The sequence below is a fragment of the Arachis hypogaea genome, chromosome 14 (genome assembly GCF_003086295.3).
Source record: "Arachis hypogaea cultivar Tifrunner chromosome 14, arahy.Tifrunner.gnm2.J5K5, whole genome shotgun sequence".
In the NCBI taxonomy this organism is placed as follows: domain Eukaryota; kingdom Viridiplantae; phylum Streptophyta; class Magnoliopsida; order Fabales; family Fabaceae; genus Arachis; species Arachis hypogaea.
In genome coordinates, this window is record NC_092049.1 from 75,649,307 (window position 1) to 75,674,845 (window position 25,539).

General features: G+C 36.8%; 1 long non-coding RNA gene and 1 pseudogene across 1 annotated transcript; both read left to right on the top strand.

Moving 5' to 3' along the window:
- Positions 1-6,396: 6,396 nt before the first annotated feature.
- On the top strand, positions 6,397-7,498 carry LOC112742684 (protein NDL2-like; annotated as a pseudogene).
- Positions 7,499-7,538: 40 nt separating this feature from the next.
- LOC112740408 (uncharacterized) lies at positions 7,539-9,064 on the top strand. Its single transcript, XR_011871807.1, has 4 exons — positions 7,539-7,756; positions 8,334-8,413; positions 8,521-8,614; positions 8,713-9,064. It is a non-coding gene; the product is annotated as an uncharacterized lncRNA (long non-coding RNA).
- The last annotated feature ends 16,475 nt before the right edge of the window (positions 9,065-25,539 follow it).

A 25,539-nucleotide genomic window follows, 5' to 3' on the forward strand; every position in this document is an offset into this window, starting at 1 on the left:
TGAGGTCTCAGGAAAGACAAGAAGACTTTCATCTAAAAATGATGGATATGCAAAGGAACTTTGAATCAAGATTCTTTGATCTGCAAAGGGAACAAAATCTACACTTACAGGAATCCTTCAGCCACATATGCCAACACCAAGATGCCAATGTCTTGGCAATCAAGGAAGCCACTACTTTACAGAATGCAAGATACTCAGTCCAAGCTGACTACAACATCAGTTCGCAAATCAAGCTTATCTACATAGGGGAACATCTACACAAGATGGACCCAGCATTCCCAGCTTATGATGAGTATTTCAAAGGGAGGAAAGAAGGAGAAATAAACAAGGCAATGATCCTTGAAAAAGGAGTGGAAGAAACGATGAAAAAGGCTGGATTCTGGAAAAAGCTCATAAGAAAAGACAAAGGAAGCACAAGTGGTCAAAAAGAGGCAGGAAGCAAGAAGAAGCAGGATCCCAAGAATTAAGAAGAACCAAGCAATAAATAAGAGGTGGTCTCGTTCCTTAATAATCAAATGATAATTGGTGAATTGTCTTTATGAACGTGTTTTCATCATAAGTCATTTAAGTGTTAGGTGGAGTCTTTTTTTTTTATGAGTCGTTTTTTTTAGTATGTGTGTTTGTTAATTGCTTTGAATAAAGTGAATGCTTAGATGTTTGGATATAACTTCACCTTCTTAAACAAGTGCCTGCCATGCTTGTTCTGTTTCCAAAAATAAAAGAAAAGCTTGAACAAAAGTAACTTGGCTAAATTAGTGACAAATCAAGTAGAATTAAGTGGTGGTATGCATGCTTGATTGTTTAGTCACATCACTAAAATTAGAGTGTAGAATTATCATTTTTTATGTAGAAGTAAAAATTGTCTATGGATCTTGATGAATAAATGTCTTTGGCCATGAAAAAGAAAGAAAAAGGAAAAGAAAAAGCCACGGAAAAAGGCAACCAAAAAGCAAAAAAATTGAGAAAATAAGCTAGGCACCAATGGTTTGAACTTCTGAGACAAATGCCTGTGGTGTTTATGTATTAAGGATATGCTTGGATGACTAGGTTCTGAGGAGTGTTTCAACACTTGGTAACTTGGGTTAACTAACCCGGGATTATCAACCAAAAGTCCATTATCAAGAGCAACCTCAATACAAAACATTTAGTCACACAAAGAGGTGCTGGGCACCAATGTCTCAAGAAGGAATGTGAACTAAAATGCCTAAAGTGGATATGTGTAGTGCACTGATAAGAAAAAGAAAAGGCCAAAGGCTTGTGCAACACATGACACTAAGCAAACAAGGAGCAAAAGAAGCTCTAAGAAAAAGAAAAGAAAAAAACAAAAGAAAAGTGCCAAAGACATAAGAATAACAGGAGGCCATAGCAATTTTTGATGGATGCAATGAAAAAGTGATAATCCTACCTGATAAGTATGAAAAAGTGATGCTGCAACTTTCTGCATAGAACCCTTCTGATGAACTTCAAATGCTTGCTAATATAGCCAATGTAATTACTTTCTGTTCATACTGTCTTCTCAAATAACTCAGGACTTGCTTAGGGACAAGCAAGTATTAAGTTTGGTGTTGTGATGCCAAGGCATCATAGGCTAGTTTCACTAGCATTTTTCTGTTAGTTTTAGTTGTTTTATGCATTTTCTTGAGCTTAAAGTAACCAAAAATGGTTAAATGAAGAACAAAGTAATGAACCATCCAAACAATATGATTTCGATGCAAATTCCATGAGTTTTAGTTATATTACTTAAATGCTATGAATGAAAGATTTCTCATGAAATTTTGCAAGACTTTGATGCAATTGTTTGGATGATTTCAGGGAAGAAGAGGCTAAGCAAGGAAGCAACAAAATCAATAAAGGAAGCTTGAATATCACATGTGGAGTTTAAGTTCCAGTTTAAGCCTAAACTGGAGCTTAAACGCCAAAATCATGAAGGATAAGAAATGCTGGGATTGAAGTTTAACCTCCAGTTTGACCTCAAACTGGAGGTTAAACGCCAGAATGAAAAGCCTCACTTAAGGAGCATTCCACGTTTAACCTCCAGTTTGACCTCAAACTGGAGGTTAAACGCCAGAATGAGTATGCCACCCAGGGAGGAGTTCCACGTTTAACCTCCAGTTTGACCTCAAACTGGAGGTTAAACGCCAGAACCAGGAAGAGTACCAGGGGCCATTCCACGTTTAAGCTCCAGTTTGACTCAAACTGGAGCTTAAACGTGTTCGATAGTTTTTTCACTCCAGGGTTGCTCTCTCCATCTCCACGTTTAACCTCCAGTTTGACCCCAAACTGGAGGTTAAACGTGTTCGACACCTCCAGGGCCACCATTCCAAGCTTCCACGTTTAACCTCCAGTTTGACCTCAAACTGGAGGTTAAACGTGTTCGACCTCCAGGGCTGCCCTTCCTATCTCCACGTTTAAGCTTCAGTTTAACCTTAAACTGAAGCTTAAACGTGTTCGACTACATGACTCTCCAGGGCTACCTTCTTCCATTTCCACGTTTAAGCTTCAGTTTAACCTTAACTGAAGCTTAAACGTGCTTCTACAAATGGCATCACTGGAAGTGTCTGGCGTTTAAGTTGCAGTTTAAGCTTAAACTACAACTTAAACGCCACTCTTGAAAAAAGGTTTCTGGGCCAAAAATATTGTGATTTAAGTTAGTCTTTGAGCACAATTATTAACTTAAACTTACTTTGGTATGAAACCCAATTGAATATCATGGTTTATGGGATTGGGCCTGAGGGATTGATGAGTTTGAAATCTCATTTATTGAGTCATGTGCCATTATTTGATTATCACTAAGTTGGCTCAATAAATGTTACAGGATTTGGATCAACAACCTCATCAAGATTATGGATCATAAACCCAAGACAAAAGGAAAGCAAGGAGAGGCCTCAAAGCCCAAGAAGCACAACTGAAGCTCAATATAGAAAGTGTATAAATAGGATAGAAGTTAAGTTAGAAGGGACTTTTACATTCATTTTTAGCTAGTTTCTTTTTCTTTGTAATTGAATTCAGAGCTATGATTCACTAAACCCCCTTTCATTGGGTTAGGGAGCTCTATTGTAATTCAATGAATCAATAATAGTTTATCTTCTTCTTCAATCTTTTCTCTTGAATTTTGTTAGAAAGCTTCTCGATTTAATTCCATTGAGTAGTTGTCTTGGGAAAGAGACTACTCATACTTGGAATCCTTCGGAGCCTTGGGAAAGGAATGGAGGATTCATGCTAGAGAAGCTTTCTCACAGTGGATTGGATTGGGGTTTGGATGGATATTGTGACATGTAATCCTACCAAATTGTGGTTCATGAAATTGTGTGGTATAATCAGTGATCAAGCATCATCTCTTCTTATGAACATTTAAACCAAGGGATTGGGAATTTGTTTGTTTTTAGAGAGCATTGGTGAGCCAAGGAATTGGGATCCAATCATATAAGATTGCCAAGCAAAATTCAATGAATGCATTGGTTGAGGAAGAGATTTACATGTTTTGATTCGGAGATTTCAATATCTCCTAAACCCAATGAATTCCCCATTTCTGATTTCCACTTTCTCTTTACATTCTGCAATTCAATTCTTGCAATCATCCCCATTCCCTTTTAATTTCAGCAATTTACATTTTGCTCTTTAATTCATGCAATTTAAGATTCAGCCATTTAATTTTCTTGTCATTTACCTTTCCCGCCAATTTTACATTCCGCAATTCTCATCTCAAATCTTGATTCCGCTCAACTAGAACACACTTCTAATCCGAATTGCTCACTCAACCAATCCTTGTGGGATTCGACCTCACTCTATTGTGAGTTTTTACTTGACGACGATAACCGGTGCACTTGCCGGAAGGAATTTTGCCGATCGTGCAATTTCCTAAATCGTAGCATAACACGTTTATGCGCATCAAGCGCACGCATAGCCAACGCACATGCGTCACTCACGATTTTTACTCTCTCATGTGTGCACCTGGTCGACGCATATGCGTCGCTGCACTGATGCAAATGCCCCATAGAAAATCCAGAGATTTGCGTTGGAATTGTGCTGGTTTTGTGCGAGGAGCACAAAACGCACCCACACGTATGCGTGGCTGAAGCGCACGCCTCACCTTACTTTTCTACCATCCACGTGTGCGCATGGGCGACGCACACTCATCACTTTGTTTTTCTTACTTCCACGCGCACGTGTGGGCGACGCGCACGCGTGACCCTGTTTCCAGTAAAAGTTGATTTTGAGTTTTTAAAGCCGAATTTTAGACTTTTAAGCCTTTATTCTCACCCTTTAAGTCTTAAAGCCTTATAGTATGCCTAGTAATGAAAAGAAGCTAGGACATGTGGTAACTTGTGGAGGAAGTAAAGTGAGAATCAATGATGAATGATGAGTAATGATGATTGTATGAGTTACTGAGGGTGATGATGGAAGTGTGGTGTATGCCGTGAGCCAAAGGGTTGTATTTAATAATGATTATTAGCTCGTTATGGGTTATGTTATGAGCCGGATGGCTATGATAAATTTTGATTTATGGCTAGAAGTGAAAATATGGCTTTGAATGATTGCTTTATCTTGGGCTCTCTTTCTCGAAAGTGCAACCCCAGAGAGATGAAGGAAGGTGAGGATCCCCTTCCTTATTCTTCCTGGTATTGTAAAATCACACCCAGCGAGATGGTGGGAGGTTAGAATATCCTCCTTGGTTCCTCCTGGGCATATGAGAACGTACCTCCTGGGTAGATGCAATGGTTCTGGTTGCGCCCCACTTGCTCCAGGTTGGTTAGTATAGAGGCTCCCCAGGTGGACACAAGGGTTGTGGCATTGATCCACTTGCTCTGGGATGTGATGAGATATACCTGCCTGGGTAGATGCAGTGGCATTGATCCACTTGCTCCAGGATGTGGTGAGATATACCTGCCTGGGTAGATGCAGTGGAGTGATTCCACTTGCTCCTGGTTTGGTATTCAGACTCCTGGGGTAGATGTAGACTACAAGAAAAATACCCATTCAGCCACACTTTTTTTAAGCTACATTTGAAAAGCGTAGCCTATTCTATAAATATGCTACGCTATTCTCCGTGTTGCCTTTTTATAAGAGAAAAGGATACACAATTGTGGCATCATTTAAAAAGTGTAGCCTTAGGTATTATAGAAATCACTTATAAAGCGTAGCCGTAGGTTGATATCTATAGTTTCACTTTTCGTATCAAAGGAGACGCTTTTAGAGGGTAGCCTATTTGTTAAGTTTTTGGTGCATTTTAAAAGTGATGCCTAATGTATCTAGTACAAAAAAATTTAACACAACTCACAAACACTTAGTAATTTTTTGTTTCCTTTTCACCAAATCACATACTACACTCTAGGGTCTGCACACAACCCTATTCTCTCAGCACCACAAGACGCAGCCATGCACCCTCAGTCCCCCTCACGGCTCACGAATGGTGTCGCCACATTTCCTATCTCAGCCCTCTCTCTGCCGCGCCTCTCACCATTTGCCATCACCCTTTCCCTCTCAACCCTCTATTTGTCTCTCACCAGCCACCGTCATGGCTTTCGTCACCACTCACCAGCCTCAGAGTCACGACGGTGCTATGCTGCTTCTCGCCTCTCGGTGATGATGAGTTGACGGCCCTCAGTGACAACGAACGCGAAGTGCGACGGCGCTTCTCTGACCCTCAACGATGACTAATTTTCCTGTCTCGGTCACGACGGTGTTGTCCCCAGTCGTCCTCTTCTTCTCTGCCGCTAGTCTTCTTCTTCTTCTTCTCTTTTTTGACCTCTGCTCAAACTCAGGTAAATAATTATTGTTCTGATTAGGGATTTTGATGATTGGAACTTCTGATTAGGGGTTTTGATTATTGTTCTGATTAGGGGAGGTTCTGCGATTATTTGTTTTTTAATTAAGAAGCATCATGTTCTATTTTTAATTTGTTTTTGGTTTTGATATTTCCCAATTATTTTCAGGTTTTCAGGTACTGTGGCTGCTGGGTTAAGGGGTTGTTGGTTTACGGACTACTCTGGCCGAGGATCATGATGCGGAACAGGCCAAGGATTTGCTTCGGTGCTTCAACGTGTGTTATATGATTGACATTGGATTACTCAATTTTCTCTGACTTGAAATTCTCTTGTTGATATTTTCGTGATCTTTGTTTCAGGAAAGTGCCATGAATGGCAGGCACAAGGTTGAGAAAAAAGGTTTAATATGTTACTCCTCTTGATTTTGAAGTTCTTTGATCTCAGTTTCTTCAACCTTTTTGTAATTTAAGCATTCATTTCCTGCTTCCATCATGTTAAGCTGTGTTTGATTGTTTTGTGCTCATCATGTTAAAGCTGTGTTTGATTGTTTTGCAGTGTTACTTGATGTATATATCTCCTCACTGTTATAAATTCCTTCATTGATAATATTTTATGTTCTTGCTTTCTTATCATCTTGTACTTTGTTCAAGAGTTGTTGCAGTTGGGAGCTCCTGAGATTGTTCCAGATTATCCAATTCTTTCTGTTGACGACCTAGCAGATCAAATAGCCGAGGTTCTCAACTTTTTTGGGTGAGTAAGTTCAAGCTTAATCTGTAATTGATTTCCATTTAATGACATAAAGAAAATTAGTTTACACCAATTTCCATTAGGCTTTGAATATTGGTAGTTGTTCATTTTGAGAAGGCAATCTGACCCCAACATTCTTTTTGTATGCAGTCTTAGTGCAGTAATGTGCATGGGAGTAGCTGCCGGGGCTTACATTCTTACCTTATTTGCTGTAAGTTATTATGTTGGTGCTATGCAGCCTCTCCCCTTTTTAAATTACATTAGAGTTTCAATGATGGATCGTTCAATTTTTCTAATGTTTTTATGTGTTTACTGTTTACAATAGATGAAGTATAGACAACGTGTACTTGGTTTGATACTTGTTTCACCTCTATGCAAAGAACCATCTTGGACTGAGTGATTGTGCAACAAGGTTCTTTTTCTATACCTAAAACACTATGTTGTCTTGTAAAAATAAATGTTACTTCTTTCTTATGATTTTGGTAACATATGCAGGTCATGTCAAATTTACTCTATTTTTGTGGCATGTGTGGGGTGGCAAAGGAAATGTTGCTGAAGCGGAACTATAGCAAGGTATACTTTGTGCATCCGAATTCCCTCTTTCTACTTCCATTTAGTGAGGCTGAGTTATTTGCTTTTATTTATGGTGATAGGACATTCGAGGTGGTGCTCAATTCCCAGAGTCAGATATAGTTAAAGCTTGCCGAAGGGTTAGTGAATATTTTTTGTTGTTGTACAACAACTCTATTATTTCTGTTTCATTAGTGCTTCTGATCACTCTTGCTGGTTTCATTAGTGAATTTAGTTTATTATGCATATTATTTTTTATTATAAGGCATATTATTAGTGCTTCTAGTGACTCGTGCTTATTTAATTTTTATTAGTGCTTCTGATCACTTTTGATTCCAAATTGATGATTCCATTGTTGATTTTATCAGAGAAAACATGAATTCAGAGGAAGCTGCACAAATTCCCAGAAGAACTAGTAGGCTTCATCTTCTACACAAAAGTTTGCTTCATCTTTAGTTAAGTTTTATTTGCTTTCTATTTCTTTTTGGTCTTTAGTTTCATCCTATATTATTATTAGTTAACTGGTTTCAATTTCGTTCCTTGGGTTTGAGTTTCTTCTCCAAAATCCCTGGTTGAATCATGGATAAGAGCATGTTAGCTGGTTTTGAATCACTTCTAGAAGCTGATCAGCAAAGAATGGCATCTATGATGGAATAGGTTCAAATTTGTGACAGGTACCTCCTCTTCACTCTATCTGTTAACTAATTCCATGTGTTTTGATTTATGCTTCATGTTCCTAAAATTCTAAGTTAGGTCAGCACAAATAGTTTCAATTGGGACAAGGCTTGAAGGTTTATGCTTATATCTTGAGTGCTATCGATTTCTATAAACACAGTCTGCAGATTCCCATAGATTTCTGATTTGCTGTCTTTCTGCTTATATCTTGAGTGCTATCCATCTCTAATTTATGTTGTTATTACTTGAGTTTTCTTTTTTAATTATTGTAGTTAACTTGTTATTACTGTGATTTTATTCTGTTGGTTGATTCTATTAGTTGATTCATGTTCTTGTTATTTTTCTTTTTCCATATTTTTTTTAACTATGATTTTCTATTTAGGTTGTTACTATGATTTCTATACTGCATGATTTTTTTGTTGCCATCATCTTCTAACTGCTTCTCACTGCTCACCCAGCACCACCAGCATCTGCTGTCTTTGCCGCCACTCCTCTATTTCTTTTAATCTTGAAGTTTACTGTCTTTGCTAACTAAATTTTCTATTTCCCTTTTGTCGTGCCGAATTATTGCAACAGGTTGATAGCACCGTTAAGCATAAACAAAACTTTGATAAATTTCTGATTAGTCAGAAACCCCTTTCCAACGTTAATACGAGGTTCAACCTTTTTTTTAAAGCTTCATGGCTATGCTATAGTATTGCTATATTCCTTTACATAATATCTAAAATTTTGCTTTCTTTATATGATCTTTGAAATCAAATAGTGCTAAAAAACGTGATCACTATTACTCACTTGCAAAAGATTTTCTCGAGATTACACCTCGGAAGACAATTGGAGAATTGAAGGAATGTAAAGAGGTTAGTCATTTTTTATTATTTTTCACTTTCTTTTTATGTTCATCATTCAAGTCCAAATTAAAATACTAATGCCCTTTTTATTGTTACTTTTCTTTTAGGATGGTGATTATGCTGTGTATGGTACAATTATGGGAGTGATTGGTGGACCTGATTGGTTTGTTGCTCAATGTAGATGTGGCACTGAAGTTGTTCTGAAGCTTGGGTCATACTATTGTGAAAAGTCTTCAAAGCATGTTGATTTATTTTCCTTGAAGTTATAGTGTTGGTATGAGGTTTATTTATGTTGATTATTTCATTTGTATATATTATAAAAACAGGTATAGAATTAAGGTGAAAGTTATTGATTCCTCAGGGAGTGCAACCTTTGTCATATTTGAAAAGCTTGGATGCCTTTTGCTACATAAGTCCTGCACTGAGATTTTTATTATTTAAATAAATTATTTAGTATAATTAGGTATTTATTTTTATTTTATAATATTCAACTTATTTAAATAAAAATACAAAATTATTATACATGTAATTATATTATTAATTATTATGTTGTATTAATAATTATTAGAAAATTATATATATATATATATATATATATATAATGAGATCTAAGGCTATATATATATAATGAGATCTAAGGCTACACTTATATACAGTAGCTATAGTATAGAGGAAAAAAAAAGAGACCTAAAGCTACACTTATATACAGTAGCTATAGTATACAAAAAAAAAGAGGGACCTAAGGCTACACTTATAAAAAGTAGCTATGGTATACAATGGGGCTACGCTTTACAAGTGATGCAGTAGCGTTGAAAAGCGTAGCCTATTCTGGAAGAATGAAAGCTGAAAAGCGTAGCCTTTGGTCCTAAATAGCATCACTTGAAAAGCGTTGCCTTTTCCCAAACGCCAAAAGCGTAGCCCTTGGTGCAGAAAAGCGTAGCCTTTGAGAATAGGCAACGGCCGAATAGGAATCACCCCAAAAAGCATAGCCGTAGCCCAAAAAGCGTAGCCGTAGCCTAAGGCATCATTTTTTTTTCACTTTTAGCTACACTTTTTAAGTGTACCTGAATGGGTATTTTTCTTGTAGTGAAATAGTGGTTAGCCCCTACTTGCTCCCAGTCGAGTATGATTTGAGATTTGTGAAATTATCTGAGTTTCAGATTTTCTTGGGTAGATCCAGTAGGTCAGCTCCACTTGCTCCAGGTTGAGATCCGAGATTCTGCTGACCCTATGTCATAAGTGTGGCCGGACACTGTCAAAGTTCCAGACGAGCTCGCCCCTGTGAATAAACACCAGTGTGGGTGTTGTGTGATTATGTTTATGCTTGTGACTAACTCGAGTTGGGGATGCACGACAGAGGGACAGTCCAATGGTTAGCTACCAGGACTTTTCGGGTTAGCTTTATAACTGACAGATGAGACTCATTAGCCATAGAGCAGGCATACATCATTTGTATATGTTTGAATTATTTGGGTTTGCCTATTTGTTTGGATTGATATATCATATATGCTATGTTACCTGACTATATTCTATCTGTTTTACTTGTACCTTAATTGTGTATTACTTGTCTATATTGATTGTGTTTCTTCAATTGAGAGGTTTCTCATGCTTGTGTCGGTTGACACTGAGGGGTGTTCTTGTTGAAATGGAATAATGATATGATTAATTTAAAATGATGATTATTGAATGAGATAATTTGAGTTCCCTGGGTAGATGCAGTGAAGTGATTCACTTGCTCCAGGTTGATAATGAGATCATGAGTTCCCTGGGTAGACGCAGTGAAGTGATTTCACTTGCTCCAGGTGAGGATATAGAATTGCTGAGACAGAATGGTTGGGGATGGTTTTGTTTATAATTCTGATTGTGAATCGTCGGAGAGTTAGAAAGTTGAGAAGCATGAGGAATATGAATTAGATTTAGCATTCCCTTATGACATTTGCCTATTCATGGATTAGCGAGAACATATGATGAATATTTGGTGAAAGAAAGTTTAGGATGCTTAGTGAGTTTTTATTACAATGCATTGTATTTATTTGGCACTTTTACTGTACTGGAAACCCATGGGTCGGAGGTTCTCATTCCGTATATATCTCTTATTTTTCAGATACAAGTCCAGGTGCTCAGAGGTGAGCTGTGGTTCATCTGAGAGATGGCGAAGATCTTTATATTCTCTACCTTATATTTTGCTTAGAATCTCTCCACCTTTATTTTGAAAAAGCTTGTTTTATGTATTGAATTCTTTTAAACTTGCCTATAGAGGCTCTTATGTTTCTTTTGGGAGAGATTAGGAGATACTGTTGTCAACTACTTTCATACTGTACCCTAGCCGGTCTAAACTTTGCGGGTCACGACTAGTGGCTATTTACTTATGATATATATCTATATACTGTCCTTGTCTTACTCTCCTTTATGTCTTTAACTGTATATCGCTTTCGACTTCACGCTTTATATTTAAGTTGTCGATACGTGAGTGATACGACTTCGCGATTTTATTTTTACTCTTTTTCAGGCTTCTCGTTTAATATTTCCTTTCAATATATATATGATTATGTATTAAAAATCCACCTGAGAGTCGTACCACCATAATATCATTGACTTATGACTCGAACATAAGAATTTGAATATTAGGGTGTTACATTATTCTTTGCAAATGTATAACATTTTGAACTTTTAGTTCACAATGTCCTAATCATGAGTCTAGATGCATCAACAATGATGCATTCCAATTGAGTTCTTTCTCAAGTGGCTTATTCTCTCTCCTCAATGTTGAAAACATTGATTCATCAAAATAACAATCTGAAAATCGAACTTTAAACACATCTCCTATTTGTATGTCAAGATATTTCACTATAAAGGAAGAATCATATTCCACACAAATTTTTAATTTTCTTTGGAGTCCCATTTTAGTGCGATAAGATGGAATAATTGGAACATATATCGCACACCCAAATATTCTCAAATAAAAAATATTTGGTTGTTGGCCAAAAGCTATATGTAGGATAAAAATTGGTGGTAATTTGTTCGCCTCAAATGAATAAGTGTTGCAGTATGTAAAATCGTATGCCCGAAACAAAAATAGGGAGATTTGTTGTCATAAGCATCTAGCAATTAATTGGAGGCATTTAATAAACGATTCTCCTAGTCCGTTGTGTATGTGAACATGTGATACTAGATATTCAACACTTTTTTCGTTAGCCATATAATAAGCATCAAAATCTTAGAAAGTAAATTCACCAGCATTATTAAGACAAAATTTTTTTATTGGATTTTCTGAAAAGTGTGCTTTTAATCAAATAATTTGAGCAAGTAATCTCGCAAATGTCAAGTTGCGAGAAGACAATAAGCACATATGTGACCATTTCAAAGATACATCTATTAGGACCATAAAGTATCTAAAAGATTTAGTGGATGAATTGGTCCACATATATTTCCTAGAATTATTTCTAGAAATTCAGGAGACTCAAATCCAATCTTTATTGGTGATGGCCTTGCAATTAACTTTTTTTGAGAACATGTAACATATAAGAATTCACTAGATTGAAGAACCCTTTGGTTTTTTAGTAAATGTTTATGGAAGTTTTCAATATTTTTTTGCATCATGGTTATTCTAAGATGACCCAATCAATCATGCTAAATTATGAATTCATTTGGACTAGTAAACTTCTGGTTTATAATGGCATATGATTTTATTGTACTTATTTTAGTATAATATAACCCATAAGAAAATAAGGGTAACTTTTCAATATAACATTTTTATTTGAATAATGAATTAGTGATATATAAATACTCATGATTTTTCTCTTTTATTTTTTCAATTTCATATCTGTTTCGACGAATATCTTTAGAACTCAACAAGTTCCTTAGAAACTTAGTAGACAATAGTATATTACTTATTATGAATTTTGTTCCTGTGAAAAATAGAATTATAGCTCTTTCGGAGCGTTCTATCACATTGCTTAAGCTAATAATAGTATGAGTAAAGTGTCGTTTTTGTTCCCAACGTTTGGGGTAAGTCCTAAACTTATCCCTAACGTTTCAATCGTCATATTTAAGTCCCTAACTTTTCAAAATTGACTCAATGTTGTCCTGCCGTTAGGGATCCGTTAACAGAATTGACGGCGGGACAAAATTGAGATGATTTTGAAACGTTAGGGACTTAAATAGGACGAAAACGTTGGGGACAAAAATGATACATAGAAACAAATTTTAATTTTATCCTTCAATAATATCAATTTTTTACTGTACATAGTATTTAATTATTTTTAATCACATCTAAGTTAATTACACTTAATCACATTACTTTCATTCTAAATAAATTTATTGTTTTATAATTTTACACTTAAAGTTATAAATTAATATAATAATATAAAAAATTTATTTAGAATGAAAGTAGTGTGATTAAGTGTAATTTACTTAGATGTGATTAAAAATAATTGAATATTATATACAGTAAAAATTGATATTATTGAAGGATAAAATTAAAATTTATTTCTATGTATCGTTTTTGTCTCCAACGTTTCCGTTTTATTTAAGTCACTAACGTTTCAAAATCGTCTCAATTTTGTCCCGCCGTCAATTCTGTTAACGGATCCCTAACGGCAGGACAACATTGAGCCAATTTTGAAACGTTAGGGACTTAAATAGGATGATTGAAACGTTAGGGACGACTTTGAAACTTACCCCAAACGTTGGGGACAAAAATAATACTTTACTCTAGTAGTATTAATACATTCTTCTTTTGATATAAGATGAGTAAATATATGTTACTTTTGAGAGTGATATGCAAACTTGCACTACCTGCAAGACAAATATATTCATTATATGTCCTTGTCATTTTATTCAAAAATAAATAATAATAAGATCATAACATGAAAATATACCCATTATCTCTTCACTACAAGAAACGTTGTTAAAATCGACGGCCAAATCGACGGCTTGGCCGTCGATAATATTAAATATCGACGGCAAAATAGACGTCTGAGATGGTCGCTATTAAGCTTGTCGATTTTTTAAAATTCTAATAAAATCGACGGCTCTTGTAGCCGTCGATAATAATTTAATTAAATCGACAGCATTTTCGTCTATAATATGAGTTTGGAAATTTTGTCTCCTTACTAAAATCGACAATATGGACGTCGATATTATTATTTAAAATCGACGCCATTTTTGTCGATATTTGAATCAATAAAATCGATAATTTTACCGTCGATATTATTATATAAAATCGACAGCTTTTCTGTCGATATTTGATTCAATAAAATCGACACAATTGCCGTCGATTTAATTATTTAGATACCGACAAATTCGTTGTCTATATTTTGTCTATTTTAAATTTAAAAAGCGACAACACGGTCGTCGATTTTAATAGCCATATTTTTTAATTATTTTTTATTTGAAAAATAATAAATAATTAATACAGATAAACTTTTAAATATAGAAATAAAATTTATACAGAATATTAGATAACAAGATAAATAAACTTTTAAATATAAAAATAAAATTTATACTAAATATTAGATAATGAGTTTACAAACTTATCAAACTAATAAATAATCCTCTAACATAAAGACTCAAGACAAGATAAATAACTAAACTTAGACTTATATTTGTTTAAATTGTAATCCACCAATAATACAAAAAATTCAAATTAAAGTAAATAACTAATAATACTACTAAACTTAGGCTTATGGGGTTAGGCTCCAGCCATATTGCTCCTCCCAGCACCACATTCAGCTTCACTACCGGATATGCAGTGCATCTCCTTCCCTGTCGCATCAACAGAAGCCCTCATTGTTAACTTGTGGCGTGCACCCAATATACAATGGCATCACATAAAGACAGGGTTAAATTAACCAGCAAAATTTGAAAATAATAGCAATGGTTATTTTTTCTTCCTTTTTTTTTTTGGTGGAAGTTCTGCAGATAATACACTCCAAGAAGGCCATTACTGAGTATATTAACTATTAAACAAACTTCTTGTGACTTGCAGATAATACACTCCAAGAAAGCTTCAAACATTAATAATTGAAACATTCAATTCAATTGATTGCACAAGTACTTACCCATGTTCTTTGACGAATGTTCTGCTCTGGCCAGAACTCAAGTGTACCCTTCATAGAAGGTATCATGGGTTTTGCTCTTGAAGCTCCATTTCCCCAATTTACCCTACAATACACAAACTTTGACTTAGTACTACAAAGGTGTAAGAAAGAAAGAAAAAGTCAAAAAGCAAAGGCTAAGGCTTAGGCTTACCCCAGCAATGCCTCGCACCCCAGCTTCCTCTATAGTCTCTCGCAAAGCTGCCTCCTTTTTGGATTCATCAAGTTCCCACCCTCCCTAGCATTTTGAAAACCACACAAATAATTAACATTTGGATTATTGAGTAATAAGAAATAAATTAATAACAGGTAGGGTGCACTGTACCTTTGAGAATAGCATTCCTTTGCCTTTCTGACTTTCTAAGAACTAATAACCAGAACTTCCAATTCATCTAAATTGCCCAACCAAGTTTTCTTCTCAATCTTATATCTATATGGTATGCATCTGCAAATACGGTACACGGTATTAGCAACTTTTAATTAACCAATTCATTTATTCAGAATAGGGTCTTCTTGAGAAATTCTCTTTTTTGTTTTAACAGAGAACTACTCAGCATAACCCAACCTCACCATGAGAAACAAAAACCGAAGAGTAGAAACTAGAAAGAGGAAAATGTCCCAAATTTAATTGTGTTTAAAGCGTCAACAAATTAATGCGAACAGTTTACATCATACTAATTTGAGAATAAAATTAATGTAGAGCATCATAGCTTGAAGCATTCACATCATCATAGGTTGCATTCAAAGCAAAATCATGTCCTGGCTTCTCACTGTAAGTTTGATCACCTGATGAGTATTTTGGAGGAAAAATAAATCTCTCCCAAAACACACAAATCTAACCGGCAAGTGTACCGGGTCGTATCAAGTAATAAAAACTCACGGGAGTGAGGTTGATCCCACAGGGATTGAAGGATTGAGCAATTTTAGCTTAGTGGTTGATTTAGTCAAGCGAATCAAGATTTGGTTGATGGTTTTGTGACTTGCAGAATTAAATTGCGTTGAAGTAAAGAGAACAAGAAATAAATTGCTAAAACGTAAAGGACAAGAAATTAAATAGCAGAAACTTAAAGTGCAAGAAAGGTAAATTACGGAATCTTAAAGTGCAAGAAATGTAAACAGCTGGAATTGTAAAGGGAATTGGGGAATGGATTTGCAGAATTTAAACAAGGAAAAGTTGAATTGCATTAAATAGAAGAGGGAAAGGGAATTGAGATTGAACCGGATATGAAGCAGAAAAGTAAATGAACATAGAAAGGAAAGAAACAGAATGTAAATTGGGGATTTGGATCTCAGGACCCAGAGACTAGAAAACCAAGTCTAGATCTCAATGCCTTCCTAGATCCAACAAGAACAATTGGAAGGGAATTGTAAATTGCAAAGAGAATAGATGAAGAGCAGTTAATCGGAAATGAAATTCAATTAACAGTAAAGAAACAGAGAGATCCAAGATTGAGATTGAAACAGAATTTCTTCAATTCTCCAATCCAAGATCCAAGACAAATGTAAAATGAAATTGAAAGCAATAAAGAAAGTAAAGTTCACTCAAAAGCTCTCCGAAAACTATTATGAAAATTCCAAAAGGAAAAGCTCCCTGAATAACTTGAATTCTATCCTATTTATACACTTTCCAAAATGATCTTCAAGCCTTGAGTTGGGCCTTTGTTCTTGGTGGAATTGGGTTGAAAGAGGCCTTGGTTGATTGCTCTTGAAGTTTGAAGAAGAACCAAAGTGAACCAATTGAACCGGTTTTGAAGTTAGCCATAGTTGGACCTAACGTTTGAGCCAAAGTTAGGGGTCTAACTTTGGCTCCAACTTTTCATAGCAGCAAGCAAAATTTACTGGTATGCACGTTGGTGCCAACGTTAGGGGTCTAACTTTGACCCTAACGTTGGCCTTGTTTAGTGCTAGTGGCGCCAACGTTAGCCTCCAAGTTAGGGGGCTAACGTTGGCGCAAACGTTGGTGCCCCTCCCTTGTGTCTTCATGTGCCAACGTTAGCCTCCAAGTTAGGGGGATAACGTTGGCTCAAACGTGGGGAGCCGAGGGAGTAATCTTCATGCCTAACGTTAGCCTCCAAGTTAGGGGGCTAACGTTGGGGCTAACTTCATGCCTCCTGGTTCAATTTCACTTATTCCATTGTCCTCTCTTCACTTCTAGCCATTCCTCTTTGCTTCAACCTTTCTCCAAGCTTTCTTCACCTATCATTAATCAACCAAACTTATCAAAGCTATGCTCAAAATCATGAGATATTCATTCTTTCACAATATGCAACAAATATAGCATAAAACCTCATGAAATGGCATAAATTCATATATGGTTGGTTCAATCAAGGGAAACATGAAAATCTACTCAATTAGCTTGCTTGTAGCTCAAGAAAGTGCATAATTCTAATGAAAACAAAAGAAAAAGACTAGCTAAAATAGGCTAGGATGACTTGTCATCACAACACCAAACTTAAAGCTTGCTTGTCCTCAAGCAAGAAATAGATTTATCCTCCAAGGTTTTTTTTCAATTAAGATGGATTTAGGAACAATTGTAATGTGCAGTGAGTGAAGTGATCAAGTATCAGTGGGGTGAACTCTAAATCATATGCTCATACAAGGGCTTCAGTGCTCACTAGTCCTTACATATTGAGAGTCGTAGGTCTTAGGATTTCCATCCAAATGGTATCATGGAGGTCTCTTTATATGTAATCACCTTGAAGCAGCTTATAGTTTCTGTGCCTTGGCCTCGACTCTAAGTATCATGTCTCAAAGCGGCTCTTTAGATAAGCTTTCAATCAATACTCCTAATCCAGTTGGTTTTAAGGTATTAGGTGTTAAAGCACCCCTAAGGATTTACTTGCTCAAGCCTCTTTCTTTGACACAACTCAACCACAAGCATTTTACTAGGCTACCAACTCTTTGAGTCATTGTTTCTTCTTTCTTTTCTGCCTAGTAATTGATGCTCAGAACCTTGGGCCATGTTCTTTTTGTTTTTGCATTCTCTTTTCTTTCTTTTTGTTTTGTTTGCTGCTTCTTGGATCAATAGATTTTTGAGAATCTCCACAATACTTCTTTGAACTTCATGTCCTGCCTATGAGCTCCCATGTAAGTTTTCACAAGCATGCAACCTCAATACATGATCATACAACTAGAACCACCACTTCTCCTAATCTTTTGCTTGCCTCAAAACTGATTGATTCCTCAATCCTTCTTTTCAAAGAACTTTCATGTGATGCATTTCTTGAAAATTGAGTGCAAACAAGTTCTGAAGATAAGAATGTTGTGAATGATCAGACACCTTGCTTATTGAATTATAAAGAAAGACTATGCTATGCAGGCAAGCAGGGGTAATTAAAAAAAACTATGCTATGCAGACAGGCAGGGTAGATCAGGATACAATCCAACTTTCAATCACAGCAATATTTGATGTAAAACAATCACTTAACAATACAACCTGTTGGAGTTCACTTGCTTTCCTCCTTCTCATCATCATCATTGCTGCCCTTTATGTTCATCTTTTGCTTCTTTGGTTGATGATGCTAAATCTCTCCAAAGGCTTGTATGATATTCTGCAATGATATTGAAAGTTGCTTGTTTCCCAAGCACTTAGAAACAATGGTTAGCATGCAGGATTTATTTGTGGGCCTTTGTACTTACTTTGGTGTGAGAACACCAAACTTAGTACCTTGCCAATGGTTCTTGTGCATCAGATTAACCATGTGTAAAACTCTTTTTCTTTTTCAAAAATGACAAAACTGAAAACTAGGAAACAGCAGAATAGTTAACTAGTTCATCCATCATGCTTGAAGCCAGCATTATGCAGAAAATGAGAATGTGTTTTATGATGGGATTTTGGTGAAACACCAAACTTAGAATCCTTCATTCTCTCTTATATTGTTTTGGTGTGTAACACCAAACTTAGCTTCTTTGCAAAGTAGATAAACTAATTAACCTTTTTATTAAAATAGTTATGAAAGGAAAACTACCTCAGGTTGGGTTGCCTCCCAACAAGCGCTCTTTTATTGTCACTAGCTTGACATCCTCTGTGCTTGCTTATTTCAGATTCTGAGCCTTCTTCTCCTTGTCCCATTGTCCATCTAAGTGAGGCTTTGCTTCCTTCTTACTTGTTTCTGTGAGGTTTTTGGCTAATTGTTCTATTTGCTTCCCAATTCCCCCGAGTAGGTCCTCATAGTGTTTGTTCATCCTCTTTAGATGTGTCATCATTCTCTCTACTCCACTTTCTAGATTGGAGATCCTTTGAGAATTCTGTGAGATTGTGTGGTGATGTTGTTGCAAATTTGGGATTGTATCACTGGGCAGTGAGCTTGAAGGTCTCTCAACAGATACTTGCTTGGAGAGTTGCCCCATCTGTCTTTCTAGGCTCTTCAGGGAGGCTTCCTGGTTCTTGGTTACCATTTCCTGGTGTTTCAACATTTTGTCTATCATGGCCTCCAAGTTGGTGAGTCTTTGAGGTTCAGGTGGTGCTTGTGGTGGATTGTGAGATGTGGGTGGTGGGTGGTAGGCATTTTGGTTAGTGAGTTGGTTGTTGGAGTTGAAGTTCCTTGGTTCCTGATGTTGAGGTTCTCTCATTCTGAAATAAGAGTGTGGCTTCCATGGTGGAAATTGTTCATTCACTGTGGTGGAGTGGAGAAAATCAATTTGTCTGGCCATTGATTCCAATTGTTGCTGAGTTTGTTGATGTAGCTGTTTGCTTTGATTCATGACTGCCTTCACTCCTTCAAAATTCATTGTATCTTCCTCCAAAGTTGCATTCTGTGGTGTCTCAAATGAGTGTTGGTTGTTGGTTCTCTTGTCGTTGAACCTTGCAGTTCCTTGACTAGTTGCTGTTGCTTTGAGTAAATCATTTGAGGAGTGATCTACTGCTCTTCTCATTTCTGGGGTTAATCCTTCATAAAATGCTTGGAAAGCCACTTTGTCATGTGCTTTCTTGTATCTTTCCCATGCTTTGAGCAATGGTTCTTCCTCTCCTTGCATGAATGGATGTGTTCCCTCTTTCATCTTGATGTTTTGTCGGGATGTAGAGAATTTGGCTAGAAATTTGGCAACCAGACCATCCCAACTAGTGATACTTCCTTGGGGAAGAGTTTCAAGCCATTGTGCTGCCTCATCCTTTAGTGAGAAAGGGAATAGCAAGATCTTGTAGACATCATTATTGTCAACATCACAGATCCTCAGAAAAATAGATAGATGCTGTTCAGAATCTTCCAAGGGATTTCCACCATAAGAACAATTGTTCTCTATTAGTGCAATGAGTTGCGGCTTCATGTTGGGATGTTCTTCTTTCCTGTGACATATGAATCAATCAATAGAAAACACATTGATTCTCTTGAAAATTGAGTGTAGCCGGTTGAGACAAAACTTCAAACAGTTAGTGGGTTAGTCAAAATTAGAGAAAAATAAAGAAAAAGTGCTTGATCTAGATCACCACCTCACTTAATCATTGTCAATCTAATCAATCCCCGGCAACGGCGCCAAAAACTTGATGAGTATTTTGGAGGAAAAATAAATCTCTCCCAAAACATACAAATCTAACCGGCAAGTGTACCGGGTCGTATCAAGTAATAAAAACTCACGGGAGTGAGGTCGATCCCACAGGGATTGAAGGATTGAGCAATTTTAGCTTAGTGGTTGATTTAGTCAAGCGAATCAAGATTTGGTTGATGGTTTTGTGACTTGCAGAATTAAATTGCATTGAAGTAAAGTGAACAAGAAATAAATTGCTAAAACGTAAAGGACAAGAAATTAAATAGCAGAAACTTAAAGTGCAAGAAAGGTAAATTACGGAATCTTAAAGTGCAAGAAATGTAAACAGCTGGAATTGTAAAGGGAATTGGGGAATGGATTTGCAGAATTTAAACAAGGAAAAGTTGAATTGCATTAAATAGAAGAGGGAAAGGGAATTGAGATTGAACCGGATATGAAGCAGAAAAGTAAATGAACATAGAAAGGAAAGAAACAGAATGTAAATTGGGGATTTGGATCTCAGGACCCAGAGACTAGAAAACCAAGTCTAGATCTCAATGCCTTCCTAGATCCAACAAGAACAATTGCAAGGGAATTGTAAATTGCAAAGAGAATAGATGAAGAGCAGTTAACCGGAAATGAAATTCAATTAACAGTAAAGAAACAGAGAGATCCAAGATTGAGATTGAAACAGAATTTCTTCAATTCTCCAATCCAAGATCCAAGACAAATGTAAAATGAAATTGAAAGCAATAAAGAAAGTAAAGTTCACTCAAAAGCTCTCCGAAAACTATTATGAAAATTCCAAAAGGAAAAGCTCCCTGAATAACTTGAATTCTATCCTATTTATACACTTTCCAAAATGATCTTCAAGCCTTGAGTTGGGCCTTTGTTCTTGGTGGAATTGGGTTGAAAGAGGCCTTGGTTGATTGCTCTTGAAGTTTGAAGAAGAACCAAAGTGAACCAATTGAACCGGTTTTGAAGTTAGCCATAGTTGGACCTAACGTTTGAGCCAAAGTTAGGGGTCTAACTTTGGCTCCAACTTTTCATAGCAGCAAGCAAAATTTACTGGTATGCACGTTGGTGCCAACGTTAGGGGTCTAACTTTGACCCTAACGTTGGCCTTGTTTAGTGCTAGTGGCGCCAACGTTAGCCTCCAAGTTAGGGGGCTAACGTTGGCGCAAACGTTGGTGCCCCTCCCTTGTGTCTTCATGTGCCAACGTTAGCCTCCAAGTTAGGGGGTTAACGTTGGCGCAAACGTTGGTGCCCAGGGGAGAACTTCTCTTGCCAACGTTAGCCTCCAAGTTAGGGGGCTAACGTTGGCTCAAACGTGGGGAGCCCAGGGAGTAATCTTCATGCCTAACGTTAGCCTCCAAGTTAGGGGGCTAACGTTGGGGCTAACTTCATGCCTCCTGGTTCAATTTCACTTATTCCATTGTCCTCTCTTCACTTCTAGCCATTCCTCTTTGCTTCAACCTTTCTCCAAGCTTTCTTCACCTATCATTAATCAACCAAACTTATCAAAGCTATGCTCAAAATCATGAGATATTCATTCTTTCACAATATGCAACAAATATAGCATAAAACCTCATGAAATGGCATAAATTCATATATGGTTGGTTCAATCAAGGGAAACATGAAAATCTACTCAATTAGCTTGCTTGTAGCTCAAGAAAGTGCATAATTCTAATGAAAACAAAAGAAAAAGACTAGCTAAAATAGGCTAGGATGACTTGTCATCACAACACCAAACTTAAAGCTTGCTTGTCCTCAAGCAAGAAATAGATTTATCCTCCAAGGTTTTTTTTCAATTAAGATGGATTTAGGAACAATTGTAATGTGCAGTGAGTGAAGTGATCAAGTATCAGTGGGGTGAACTCTAAATCATATGCTCATGCAAGGGCTTCAGTGCTCACTAGTCCTTACATATTGAGAGTCGTAGATCTTAGGATTTCCATCCAAATGGTATCATGGAGGTCTCTTTATATGTAATCACCTTGAAGCAGCTTATAGTTTCTGTGCCTTGGCCTCGACTCTAAGTATCATGTCTCAAAGCGGCTCTTTAGATAAGCTTTCAATCAATACTCCTAATCCAGTTGGTTTTAAGGTATTAGGTGTTAAAGCACCCCTAAGGATTTACTTGCTCAAGCCTCTTTCTTTGACACAACTCAACCACAAGCATTTTACTAGGCTACCAACTCTTTGAGTCATTGTTTCTTCTTTCTTTTCTGCCTAGTAATTGATACTCAGAACCTTGGGCCATGTTCTTTTTGTTTTTGCATTCTCTTTTCTTTCTTTTTGTTTTGTTTGCTGCTTCTTGGATCAATAGATTTTTGAGAATCTCCACAATACTTCTTTGAACTTCATGTCCCGCCTATGAGCTCCCATGTAAGTTTTCACAAGCATGCAACCTCAATACATGATCATACAACTAGAACCACCACTTCTCCTAATCTTTTGCTTGCCTCAAAACTGATTGATTCCTCAATCCTTCTTTTCAAAGAACTTTCATGTGATGCATTTCTTGAAAATTGAGTGCAAACAAGTTTTGAAGATAAGAATGTTGTGAATGATCAGACACCTTGCTTATTGAATTATAAAGAAAGACTATGCTATGCAGGCAAGCAGGGGTAATTAAAAAAAACTATGCTATGCAGACAGGCAGGGTAGATCAGGATACAATCCAACTTTCAATCACAGCAATATTTGATGTAAAACAATCACTTAACAATACAACCTGTTGGAGTTCACTTGCTTTCCTCCTTCTCATCATCATCATTGCTGCCCTTTATGTTCATCTTTTGCTTCTTTGGTTGATGATGCTAAATCTCTCCAAAGGCTTGTATGATATTCTGCAATGATATTGAAAGTTGCTTGTTCCCCAAGCACTTAGAAACAATGGTTAGCATGCAGGATTTATTTGTGGGCCTTTGTACTTACTTTGGTGTGAGAACACCAAACTTAGTACCTTGCCAATGGTTCTTGTGCATCAGATTAACCATGTGTAAAACTCTTTTTCTTTTTCAAAAATGACAAAACTGAAAACTAGGAAATAGCAGAATAGTTAACTAGTTCATCCATCATGCTTGAAGCCAGCATTATGCAGAAAATGAGAATGTGTTTTATGATGGGATTTTGGTGAAACACCAAACTTAGAATCCTTCATTCTCTCTTATATTGTTTTGGTGTGTAACACCAAACTTAGCTTCTTTGCAAAGTAGATAAACTAATTAACCTTTTTATTAAAATAGTTATGAAAGGAAAACTACCTCAGGTTGGGTTGCCTCCCAACAAGCGCTCTTTTATTGTCACTAGCTTGACATCCTCTGTGCTTGCTTATTTCAGATTCTGAGCCTTCTTCTCCTTGTCCCATTGTCCATCTAAGTGAGGCTTTGCTTCCTTCTTACTTGTTTCTGTGAGGTTTTTGGCTAATTGTTCTATTTGCTTCCCAATTCCCCCGAGTAGGTCCTCATAGTGTTTGTTCATCCTCTTTAGATGTGTCATCATTCTCTCTACTCCACTTTCTAGATTGGAGATCCTTTGAGAATTCTGTGAGATTGTGTGGTGATGTTGTTGCAAATTTGGGATTGTATCACTGGGCAGTGAGCTTGAAGGTCTCTCAACAGATACTTGCTTGGAGAGTTGCCCCATCTGTCTTTCTAGGCTCTTCAGGGAGGCTTCCTGGTTCTTGGTTACCATTTCCTGGTGTTTCAACATTTTGTCTATCATGGCCTCCTAGTTGGTGAGTCTTTGAGGTTCAGGTGGTGCTTGTGGTGGATTGTGAGATGTGGGTGGTGGGTGGTAGGCATTTTGGTTAGTGAGTTGGTTGTTGGAGTTGAAGTTCCTTGGTTTCTAATGTTGAGGTTCTCTCATTCTGAAATAAGAGTGTGGCTTCCATGGTGGAAATTGTTCATTCACTGTGGTGGAGTGGAGAAAATCAATTTGTCTGGCCATTGATTCCAATTGTTGCTGAGTTTGTTGATGTAGCTGTTTGCTTTGATTCATGACTGCCTTCACTCCTTCAAAATTCATTGTATCTTCCTCCAAAGTTGCATTCTGTGGTGTCTCAAATGAGTGTTGGTTGTTGATTCTCTTGTCGTTGAACCTTGCAGTTCCTTGACTAGTTGCTGTTGCTTTGAGTAAATCATTTGAGGAGTGATCTACTGCTCTTCTCATTTCTGGGGTTAATCCTTCATAAAATGCTTGGAAAGCCACTTTGTCATGTGCTTTGTTGTATCTTTCCCATGCTTTGAGCAATGGTTCTTCCTCTCCTTGCATGAATGGATGTGTTCCCTCTTTCATCTTGATGTTTTGTCGGGATGTAGAGAATTTGGCTAGAAATTTGGCAACCAGACCATCCCAACTAGTGATACTTCCTTGTGGAAGAGTTTCAAGCCATTGTGCTGCCTCATCCTTTAGTGAGAAAGGGAATAGCAAGAGCTTGTAGTCATCATTATTGTCAACATCACAGATCCTCAGAAAAATAGATAGATGCTGTTCAGAATCTTCCAAGGGATTTCCACCATAAGAACAATTGTTCTCTATTAGTGCAATGAGTTGCGGCTTCATGTTGGGATGTTCTTCTTTCCTGTGACATATGAATCAATCAATAGAAAACACATTGATTCTCTTGAAAATTGAGTGTAGCCGGTTGAGACAAAACTTCAAACAGTTAGTGGGTTAGTCAAAATTAGAGAAAAATAAAGAAAAAGTGCTTGATCTAGATCACCACCTCACTTAATCATTGTCAATCTAATCAATCCCCGGCAACGGCGCCAAAAACTTGATGAGTATTTTGGAGGAAAAATAAATCTCTCCCAAAACACACAAATCTAACCGGCAAGTGTACCGGGTCGTATCAAGTAATAAAAACTCACGGGAGTGAGGTCGATCCCACAGGGATTGAAGGATTGAGCAATTTTAGCTTAGTGGTTGATTTAGTCAAGCGAATTAAGATTTGGTTGATGGTTTTGTGACTTGCAGAATTAAATTGCGTTGAAGTAAAGAGAACAAGAAATAAATTGCTAAAACGTAAAGGACAAGAAATTAAATAGCAGAAACTTAAAGTGCAAGAAAGGTAAATTACGGAATCTTAAAGTGCAAGAAATGTAAACAGCTGGAATTGTAAAGGGAATTGGGGAATGGATTTGCAGAATTTAAACAAGGAAAAGTTGAATTGCATTAAATAGAAGAGGGAAAGGGAATTGAGATTGAACCGGATATGAAGCAGAAAAGTAAATGAACATAGAAAGGAAAGAAACAGAATGTAAATTGGGGATTTGGATCTCAGGACCCAGAGATTAGAAAACCAAGTCTAGATCTCAATGCCTTCCTAGATCCAACAAGAACAATTGCAAGGGAATTGTAAAT